This window comes from Triticum dicoccoides, chromosome 1B, assembly GCF_002162155.2.
Source record: "Triticum dicoccoides isolate Atlit2015 ecotype Zavitan chromosome 1B, WEW_v2.0, whole genome shotgun sequence".
NCBI lineage: Eukaryota > Viridiplantae > Streptophyta > Magnoliopsida > Poales > Poaceae > Triticum > Triticum dicoccoides.
This window is the reverse complement of record NC_041381.1, coordinates 152,793,660-152,804,880: the sequence shown is the minus strand read 5'-3', so window position 1 is coordinate 152,804,880 and position 11,221 is coordinate 152,793,660.

Here is an 11,221-nt window from a genome sequence, read left to right as displayed (position 1 = left end):
GTTTGGGTTGAAATAGCCTCAAACTATCGAAACAAGAGGGGTTAGTTTGAGTAGTTTGGTCTAAGCCAGCTAAAAAAACTAGCCCAGTGGAGAGGTTCTAATTGGGTTAGTTATCCTTGGGCCCACTAAAAGAGAACTAAAAAAATCTCCCCTGCCCGCACCAGATCGCTCCCCCCCTCTCGCACGACTCCTCTCTATTCCCCATAGGACCGCCCGCCCAAGCGCCGCTCGCCCTCTCTCTCCTCCGGCCGCCCTCTCCTTCCAACCTCCGCCACCCTACTCCGGCCGCCCTCTCCCCCCGGCCTTCGAAGGTCGCCCCGCTCCCCCTTCACCAGTCGTTTTCTCCCTCTGTCGTGCGCCACGGCGGCGCATCTACCAGGGAGGTCGCGAGAGGGGTGAGTTTGTTCGTTCCTTCTCTGTCTCACGGCCATATCATTGATCTTGCTCGCTCTAGTGCTAATTCTGATTTGGAAAAGTAGATCTTGATCAAACTTGGTATAGATTTGTGGTGCATGCATGGAATTGTTTGATGCTGCTTGAGGAGGTAATAAATCTTTCTAGAGGCCCAAAGATTCAGTTCACCTTTCAAGGTATTTCAGTTTCAGGCTTGCATTATTTCTAGAGGCCCAAAGATTCAGTTCACCTTTCTAGGTGTTTTAGTTTCAGGCTTGCATTATTTCTAGAGGCCCAAAGACTCAGTTCACCTTTCTAGGTATTTCAGTTTCAGGCTTGCATTATTTCTAGAGGCCCAAAGATTCAGTTCACCTTTCTAGGTATTTTAGTTACAAGCTTGCATTATTTCTAGAGGCCCAAAGATTAAGTTCCCAGTCGGCGGCAAGCGGCCCTGCTACCCATGCCTGTGTCGACCTCAACTCGCAAGGGCCAGCGTCGGAGGGGTTCCTGAGGCTTGGGCTATACAGAGCCTTCCTCCAGAGCAACGATGGCGAGCTCCTCCCTCGGTGCGTGAGGGGCTCCGGGCTCCCTCCCTATCGTGAATGACTTCCGCGATGAGTTAGCTCATGCTTTGTTTCATGAAGTGTTTTTTTTGTGAAGCTTGATTGACGACTTGTATGTTTAAGTGGGATATATCATTTGTATGGACAAAGTAAAAATTATCATGTTTTGCATGCTTGATTTGTAAAGATGGTTCGTTTATGTCAATTGTGAGCGGGAGGAGGCCACAGAAGAGCCGGCCACACCAAATCCGGCAGGAAATAGGGTCCAAAGTAGTCAAATGATTGAGAAAGAGCATTTATTGTCAATCTAACCCTGCCATCCATACACCTCTTTGGTTTAGAGTTAGTTCAGGGTTAGAATCTAACTCTAACCTCTAACTGAGTTAGAGTTCTCCTCGTCTCGGTTCATCGCCATCATACTTTCCCCACTCCTGTGTTTTCAGTATCCTACGAATCAAAGAGGCCTTTTTGCGGGAAAAATCAAAGAGGCCCTTAGACTGGTTTAGGTCTGGTCATTTTTTATAAACGTGTTATGTCCAAAATTTAATGAACGTGCTCCGGTTTCTATGAAAATAATCCGGTTTCATGTAGTAATTCATTCATTTATTTATTCTTCTGCGGGGGGTTTGCATGTAATTCGTGAGGTCTGAAATGTAAAGTACCCCGGCATATGCTCTGAGTCATGCATGCACTACGACCCAGATGCTCTATGTCCCACATGTCGGCGAATGGGAGCACGTGGAAATAGCCTAGGAGTACATATAGGAGGATAAATGCGTGAAAAAAATATGTATTGTGAAGCGTAGCTACGGTTCAAAAAGGAGACCTAAAGTGATGACAGCTACAGGTCGCACGCACCCAACTAGTGGTACTAGACATACGACTAATTTTTCCCTCAAAAAAAATAGAGGCACGAGTGCTTAGTACTCCTATTCTATAAACACGAGTCCCATCTGACAATAGCGTCCGTGCTACAGCTAGCTCTCCTCCCTCGTTTCTCTCTTCTAATTCTAGACTCAGCCAACGCCCGGTGGGCGGGGTGGGTTTGCTCAACTACGGCCCCACCTCACAGTGAAAATGTTATGAATGGAATAAAAATGCCATATACTCCCTCCATTCCTAAATATATGCCTTTTTAGATACTATTTCAAATGGAATACAACATACAGATGTATGTAGACATAGTTTAGAGTGTAGATTCACTCATTTTGCTTCGTATGTAGTAGTCACTTGCTGGAATCTTTAGAAAGACTTATATTTGGGAACAAGGGAGTACTATACTAATAAAACATTAAGGCCACGAGGCGATGCAGTGCTGGTTACAAGAGGCAAGAAGAAGAGATGCATCCATCGACGATGTCCACCTCCTCGACTCAGGGCACCGGCCCACCGAACGGTGCCTAAGTAGCAGCGGCTTTCGTGGCCAGGTCGACGTGCTTCTAAACAATGGCGTCCAAAGATTCCAGCCGCTGGAAGAAGGCCAACGTCTTTCGGTCCTTGCTTGCCTTGTAGTGGCCTATGTAGACGATTTCCTCATAGACATGGATGTGCAGGTCGACGGTTTCTTGCATGGCGAGGCGCTGCGCGGCGAGCGCGGCCTCGAGGTGCACATTGTTTGTCGCGACCTCCGGCACCTGCAGGGCCACCAAGGCTTGAAAGAGTTCGTCACCATGGACGACGATGAGGGTGGCAGGCAATGAGGAGCCTGGGCACGCGAGCTGGAGCAGTACGGCAAGGTCGTCTGCGCGCTTCTTGATGGCGGTGAACTTGCGGATGGAGTTGACCATCATGTCGTCCATGCGAGAGGCGAAGCCAGCGTCGGCGAGGGCTACGATGCCGGCGGTCGCCAGCACTGTCTGGAAACTCTGCGCGGTGCGGGGCCGTAGGCCGGCACCTTGGATAATTTGGCACAACCGACTGCCACTCGTGTCCATCGCCTCCATAGGTGCTTGTGGCTTCTGGTCACTTGGTCTTGGATTGGAGTGAGCAGTGTTGCATACAGACTTGGGAGTAGATGGATTGGAGTGGTGGGGCACCTTTATTATATGAGAGTCCAAACTTTGTTGCATTCACATTGTGCTGGCTCTATTCTGCTTCTCCAATTAATTCCCTCTTCATGTAATTGAGGATGCATCATTGACCGTTCAACGTCTCGGGAACCGCTACCCTCTCCCTCCTTGGCATTCAAGCACCTATGGACCCATCGACGACGAGGTGCCTATGGTGACTTCATAAATTTCAAGATGATAGTGCTGTGCGTGTGTGCGTTCATAGGGGTGAGTGTACGCACATGTATATGAGCGTTTGCGTCTGTACTATGTCAAAAAACATAAATGCATGTCAAAAATAGACTAGTCAGTATACTCAATATTGTGCACCTTGGAGAGGAAAACGACACATATTTATTTACGGTGCAAATTCACTCATCTTGCTCGATATGTACTCCGTCTCGGTGTAGTATTGTCACTTGTTGAAATCTCTAGAAGGGCAAATAATCCTTTCTGGTTTACAGGGCTATACTAGCAAGTAGTTGTACGTACTAGTATAATAGTGGGCTCACATAGCAATTTTGTCTCATGCAAGAGCCTGGCTATATGCGTGCTCCAATGTTTGCAACTGCAACGTTCGGTTTGCGCTTGGCTCTTCGCCTCTTCGAGAAGACGGACATTGATGTTACTACTACTGCTTCTACAGTGTCGAATCCAATGTTGCATGTCCGTCCACCGCGAGCAGGACGGATAGCTTGTTGTAGAAGTACTACTAAGCAAAAGCCTGTCCTCGTTTGCGAGCAACCGCCCGCATGGGCGAGGGAGAAGGTGTGTAGTAGTAAAATCAAGCTTCTCCTCGTTGTACGAGTTGACGCGACACATCATAGCACTATCCCCACATGCTTGCCTCTAAACTTGGCTGAAAGTCCCGCAGTGTACAATATATTTGTTGCAACCTCTAACATTTACCCACCACAAATTAAAATATATGTGGTCGTATGCATCATTCTGATGCAGAGGCTGGGGAGTCCCCCCTTTTCAAAAAAAACAAATTAAAATATATATTCCTGTCTTGACCAGATGAGCATGCAAACTACAATCACCAGGGTGACAGGTAAGGCCAGAAGACTATTTTAGTTTTTTTTAAAAACTTCGAGACGGCCACAACGATTTTAAGCTTATAGGCACGGTACACGCTATCCTAGACTACTCTACACATGAAACTGCCACACGAGCATCCGGGTTGCGCTTGGCTCTTCGCCTCTTTGGGAAGTCAAACAATGATGGAGTACTACTGCATTGGATGAGTACTACAGTATGCTTCTGGCAATCTGACACCGATTGAACTGCTGCATGTTCACCGCGTGCGGGAGGGAGAGCATGTAGCGAAAGCTTCTCCTAGTCTTGCCAGCCACCATGCTCATCGGTGAGCGGGGGACGCTCCTGCCTTTGCGTGTATGACAGGTGGGCTCGACAGGTGGGTGGCCAACCTGTCATACAGCCAAAGGTAGGTGCAGTTAAGTCCAAGAGGGAGAGGATAATCAAACTTCTCGTTGATGTACGAGTTGACGCGACACATCAAAGCACTGCACTCGATATATTTCAATAATTTGCATTTACCGATGCATTACTAGTAATTACAATGCATGCATGCATGCAGTGACTCTCATTTTGATACTTGCATGTGTTGATTTAATGCACCTTGAAGTAGTATAAAATATGCCAGAAGTGCGAGCGCGGCGGTGGCTTCGATGTGCGGAACACGGCGGTGGACACCGTCCTTTCGTCGGTGAGGGTGGAGTGCCCGCACGAAGGCTGTGGGCTCTATGTCACTTACCACAAGCTCGCCGATCACCAGAGCGTGTGTCCTCTCACGCCCTACAAATGCCCCGTGCCCGTCTGCGGCTACGAAGGCCCGCCGCCGGCGCTGTACCACCACATCAGAACCGCGCATCCCATGCCCGTGCACAGGATCCAGTACGGCAAGGTGCTCCAGCTGCAAGTGCCACTGTCGGAGCCACGGTTGTTGCTGTTCGCGGAGGAGGACAGCCGCGCATTTTTCCTGGTCGGCGGTGTGCTCGACATCGGCGCGCCTATCGCCGTGTCAGTCGTCTGCATCAGAGCGGGGGCGTCCCCACTGCCGCACTATGTGGCCAAGCTGTGGGCGAACGGCCCATCGGGGGAGCCCAAAGGCACGACCGACGCCATCAAGGTGGAAATGGAGGTGACAAGCAGCAAGGATGCCGGCAACGTCAATGTGTAGGAGCTGACCTTCTTCACAGTTCCGCCCAAGCTGCTGGCCAGGGCTAAGCTGGTGTCCCTCCACATTCAGATTGACAAGCTCACGTCCTAAATGTTTCTATAGTGCCTTCTGTTTATCTTAGTAATATGCTAATATAGGGATTACCTCGGTCTACTTTACCTTAAGAAATGGTGGGTTTTGGTGGCGATGCAGCAATTACTTCGACATCAGATCAGTAATTTTCAACAGTCGAACGAATATTTTGCGTCTGTTGGATATAAAGTTCCTTTGGGTAAGAAGTACTACTTGTCATCAAAATGGATAAAAGGAGATGTATGTAGACGTATTTTAGTTCTAGATACGTCCCTTTTTATCCATTTTGATGACAAGCACTCCCTCCGTTCCACAATACATGCCTTCCATTTGTCAAAATATAGATGTATCTAGACATGTTTTAGTATATAGGTACATCCATGATAGAGCCAATCGGATGGTTGAGAACACTACAATTCGTAGCTACAAATTCGTGTGTGACTCCCAGATGCAGAGGCCGGGGGTCATCATCCTCCTTTTCGAGAAAAAACAGACGCGTGTGTGAGAGGACGAGTGCGTGCGTGCACCTCTTCTCTTCCTATATAACATACTTCACGTATAACGTACTAAACTCAGAGTACAAGTTTTTGTGGGTGGCACGATGGTGCGTGCGAGAAGTCCCTAGAGATAGGTTTAATGCGTCTGAAAAAAAGACTAGCCTAGAGCTCGCCACATGGCTATTCCTGTCGAACGCCCCATTAACCGTAAGATATGTATACGACGGTGCCATTTATTGCACGTACACAGCAGTAGAAAAAGAACTACTCCATCCGGGAATAGTGCTGCACTTCGAAACTAGAACCGTCAATAAATTTTGAGCTTGCGTCTCGTCACATTCCAAATTACTCCACGCTATATTGAATTGCAAACTTGTTCACACCGATCACAACCTAAACGGTTTCCCACTTAGGAGCGTATTAGTACCATGCTATATTGAATTGCAAACCTGTTCACACCGATCACAACCTAAACGGTTTCCCAATTAGGAGCGTATTAGTACTCGGTTATAAATACTAGTATGGCAAGACGACTGCACATTCCTCCTCAACTCCTCATCCACAAAAACAAACAAGTCATTCAGCATCCTTCCCTTGCGTCTGCCATGGCTAGCGTGAGTTCTGGGTCGAGAGATTGCCACCAGGGAGAGGCGAGCAAGGAAGCGGAAGCATGAGAGATGTCCTGCCTCGCTGCGAAAGCAGCCGACATGTCCCGCCGCGTGGAAGTAGCAGCACAGAGGTCCCGCCGCGCCGCTGAAGCAGCACCGAGGTCCCGCCGCACCGTCGATGCAGCAGACTAGTCCGACCGCGCCATGGAAGCAGCAGAGATGTCCCGCCGCTCCGCAAATGCACCAGAGATGTCCCGCCACTCCGCAAATGCACCAGAGATGTCCCGCCGCACCGTGGTGGCCTAGGAAAATATCTCGCGGGCAGGCGACAACTGTTATAGGCGGATGCATGCGATCGTCCATAGCTAGATGGATCAGATCTCCGGCTGGTTGCAGGACGACATGAAAGCCTCATTTGAACAGGCTACTCGCGTCATCCGGCAACTAAGGGAGGGCAATGAGAGGCTCCAGGCCGAGCGTGACCTGCTGAGGGCGAAGATCGTCCGAAGTGCAGACCAGCAGGAGGAGACCAGTGCCTGGTTGAAGAGGACCGGCGTCATCGTCAAGAAACTTATGGACGAGAATGACATGCTCCGCAACGAGCACCAAAGGCTGGTGGAGGAATCCGTGGATGTTCTCAAGTAGCGCCTTGAGGACACTAAAGAGCTCATCGCCGCTCGCCGCGAAGACTAGTTCCCGCGGCCTGCAGTAATGCATCAAGAAAGTAGAGATCAGCGAGCCAGATCCTTGTCTTCCTTCTTCTTTTGCCCTTGTGTATTTGGGGCATAGCCGCATGTGGCTTTTTTAATTATCTTTCTAATTATGTAAGAATATTAATCGTCCTTATATATTCATCAGTCTTGCTATAAGTCGTAGTAGATGCTATATAGGTCCGTCGATCTTACATCAAGATCCGTGCTTTCAGATTTTCTTTTTTCTCTCTTAAATCTCAGTTGAGTGAGACATAGCCACGCCATTAAACCGAGGCTCGAGCACCATTAATGGAGACCTTGGGAGAGAGGTGGACGGCAGATGGAGGGCAAAGGGCTCTGCTCCTGATAAGCACGCGCAGGGGTCTGATCGCGCGCCTCTCGTACTCAAATAGCTACCCTGCACGGTGCCTCCTAGCTAATAAAAAATGGGGACGCGTGGCGGCATGTAAATTGTACTAGTAAATATAACGCCCACGGTTTCAATAATACTTGTGTTTCCTATAGTAACGTGACAGCACTTGTTCCATAATGACTTTGTTGATTGTTAATGTGTGCGCCTTCGCAAATCGGACTGCAAAATTACCACAACATGTTGGTGCCATGTCATGCCACCAAGCCAAGTTTCATTATTTTCATGCGTGTTTTGGATTTATAGGAATTAAAAAACTAATTATCTCAATGTTTCCAACCCAACTACGACGCCCAGAATTTTGAATTTCATTCCCATTTCTTGCATGGAACCTAGAAATTTACCCGAGGACACACATGTGATTTTTCAACCAACTTTGGTGCACTGGAACATGTGCTTGTATTTCAAATTTGAATTATGCACACAAAGGTGACACGTTCCCTCCCAGAAACACGAGCCTTCTTGAGAGAAGCTCCGATTTGCAAGAAGCTTATACCAAAATTTGTTCCTATTCGGCCAATTTTTTTACCACGGCATGGTACTACCATGACATGACACCATGCCAAGTTTCATGATTTTAAAACCAAGTTCCTCAATGTTCTCGACTGAGCCACGATGCCCAGATGTTTGAATTTTATTCTCATTTTTTGCATGGGACCTAGAAATTCACTCGAGGACACAAATGTGATTTTTCAACCAACTTTGGTGCACGGGAGATGTGCTTGTAGTTCAAATTTGAATTATGCACATTAAATGACCAAAAACTCAATTAATGTGTAAATAAGGCCAAACGAAGCCGGAATAATTCCAAAATTTAACAGGGCACTCATGTAGTTCTATGTTGCCTTTGTAAATAAACTCAAGGGGGACAGCGTATATCATTTCGCACTCAAAGGTGGCACGTTCCCTCTCAGAACCACTAGCCTTCTTGAGAGAAGCTTCGGTTTGCAAGAAGCTTATACTGAAATCTGTTCCTATTCGGCCAATTTTTTTACCACAGCATGGTAGTACCATGACATGACACCCATGCCAAGTTTCATGATTTTTAGACGTGTTTTGGATTTACAAGAATTTTAAAACCAAGTTTCTCAATGTTCTCGGCCGAGCCACGATGCCCAGATGTTTTAATTTTATTCTCATTTCTTGCATGGGACCTAGAAATTCACCCGAGGACACAAATGTGATTTTTCAACCAACTTTGGTGCACGAGAGCATGTGCTTGTAGTTCAAATTTGACTTATGCACATCAAATGACCAGAAACTCAATTAATGTATAAAAACGACAAACGAACCCGGACTAATTCCAAAATTTAACAGGGCACTCATGTAGTTCTATGTTGTCTTTGTTAAGAAACTCAAGGGGGGCAGCGTATATAGTTTCACACTCAAAGGTGGCACGTTCCCTCTTAGAACCACGAGCTTCCAAATCGGCCCAATTTTTTTACCACAACATGTTAGTGCCATGACATGACACCATGCCAAGTTTCATGATTTTAGGCGAGTTTTGGATTTACATGAATTTAAAATCTAAGTTTCTTGATGTTCTCGGCCGAGTCACGACGCCCAGATGTTTGAATTTCATTCTCATTTCTTCCATGGGACCTAGAAATTCAACCAAGGACACACATGTGATTTTTCAACCAACTTTGGTGCACCGGAGCATCTGCATGCAATTCATATTTAGATTATGCACATTAAAAGTCCAAAAACTCAATTAATGTATAAAAAGGCCAAACGAACCTGAAATAATTCCAAAATTTAACAGGGCACTCATATAGTTCTATGTTGCCACTGTAAAGAAAATCAGGGGGGAGGCAACGTATATTGTTTCGCACACAAAGGTGACACGTTCCCTCTCGGAACCACGAGGCTTGTTGAGAGAATCTCTGGTTTTGTAGGAAGCTTATACCAAAACTTGTCCCAATTCAGCCAAAAATTATACATATGAAAACAGGGTTTAGATTATCCCGAACATCTCGCTACCTAGACCAATAATGTACTATGATTTGAATTCAACATAAAATGGATACAAATATTTGAATTGGAGAGCGTATGGTACATGTAGTTCATAGTGAAATATGATTACTGCTATATGCATGTTTTTTGTTATCAAGATAATATTTAAATTATTGTATAACTTGACAACAATTGTATTCAAATAAGGAAAATTGATTCAAATTTAGTCCATATGGTAGACGACAATATATATGTTCACATGGTGGAGTAAAATGTTCATATATGATGGAAGATCAATATGTACAACTACATCAATTATAAACCGCAAGGTCACCTAACGATATATTCGAATTCAACATAACGTGGATTCAAAAATTGAAATTTGAGATCCTGGCATTTGTAATCATATAAAAGGGACATTACTCTTTCTTTTGGTGGGAATTGATTTGTTTTTTGTTGTTGTTGAGGGAAGTGCGAATCGATTTGGTACTGTGCAGGGTAATCTTGTTCTCCCAATTTTTTTTACATTTTTCTTGTAGTTTTTTCAATGGCATCTATAGAAATATAGTAAAATGGGACATGACTCTCTTGTGTCTTGTATGAATTGCTTTTTTTACACATTAAGTTTGTTCTGCTGAACAAGGAATCTACACCTTGTTATCCTGAAATTTTCAAGCTCGAGTATCTTTTGTCTCACCTGCTTTGAAACTCCCGCCTCTTCAACCCGCTCCGCGCCTTGTTATCTCAAAATTTTGACGCGCGTGAGAACTCCCTCCTCATCCGAAATCGGTCCCGCAGCCCAGACACATGAAATCCCCCTTCTACCCCTCAGCCGGAAATGAAGCTCCACGTCGCTATGTCAAAACTAGTGGGGTACGCTGGTAACTTACCCTACATTTCGGACAAGCATGTCCCTAAGCTTGGCTCCCCCCTCCCCCTTTCCCCCCTATTCATACACCAAGGCCGCCAAAACCCGTGAAACCCCACGCTCCTTCGTCGGCCTCCCGACCGCGGCCAGACAGAGACTCTTCCCCGACTACGTCGTCCACTACAACAGCTCGCCGTCCCTCATCCACCGCACCGTATGAGGATCCGTTCTTGATCTCTTCATCCTGCCGGATCAGCAGCCCCATGCTCCACCTCCTAGGAGCTGCCCCGACATTCGCCTCGTCTATCGCGCCACCTCAATCCCCACAGCACCGTCTTGACCTGCCCCACCGAAACTACATCACCCTCACCAATTCCTCTGATGAAGCCGAGGCCAACTCGGCGCCACCAAGGAGGTTCTGCACTCACCGCTGCATTTTATCTTTTATTCGATCTCACGGGGCTGCCGGTGCTCGATACCGAGCAGACATGGCGGGTCTCCATCGATGGCGCTGTCACCGACCACATCATCCACGATGTCTCTCCCCCATGTCGTTGCTTCCTCAGCAGCGACTTCCACAACGACACTAGCTGTAGCTGCTCCGGCTCTCGCTCGCGCTGCGGCTCTATTCTTGCTGTCGGTCGCGCTGCTGCACTGTTCTTGCTTTCGTTCGTGCTGCTGCTCTGCTCTTGCTCTTGCTTTGCGCTGCCGCTGCTGCTGCTGCACGACCTCCGGTAGCTACAAGAGTTGCTGCTTTAGCACTCGCTCGCGGTGCTACTGCACGACTTGTTCTCTGCTAGTGTGTTCCCTGCTCGAGCGTCTGCTGATTTAGATCACTGCTTCTCTGCTACTAGTGCTCGAACGCCCTAAACATTTATTGCAATGCTCTGC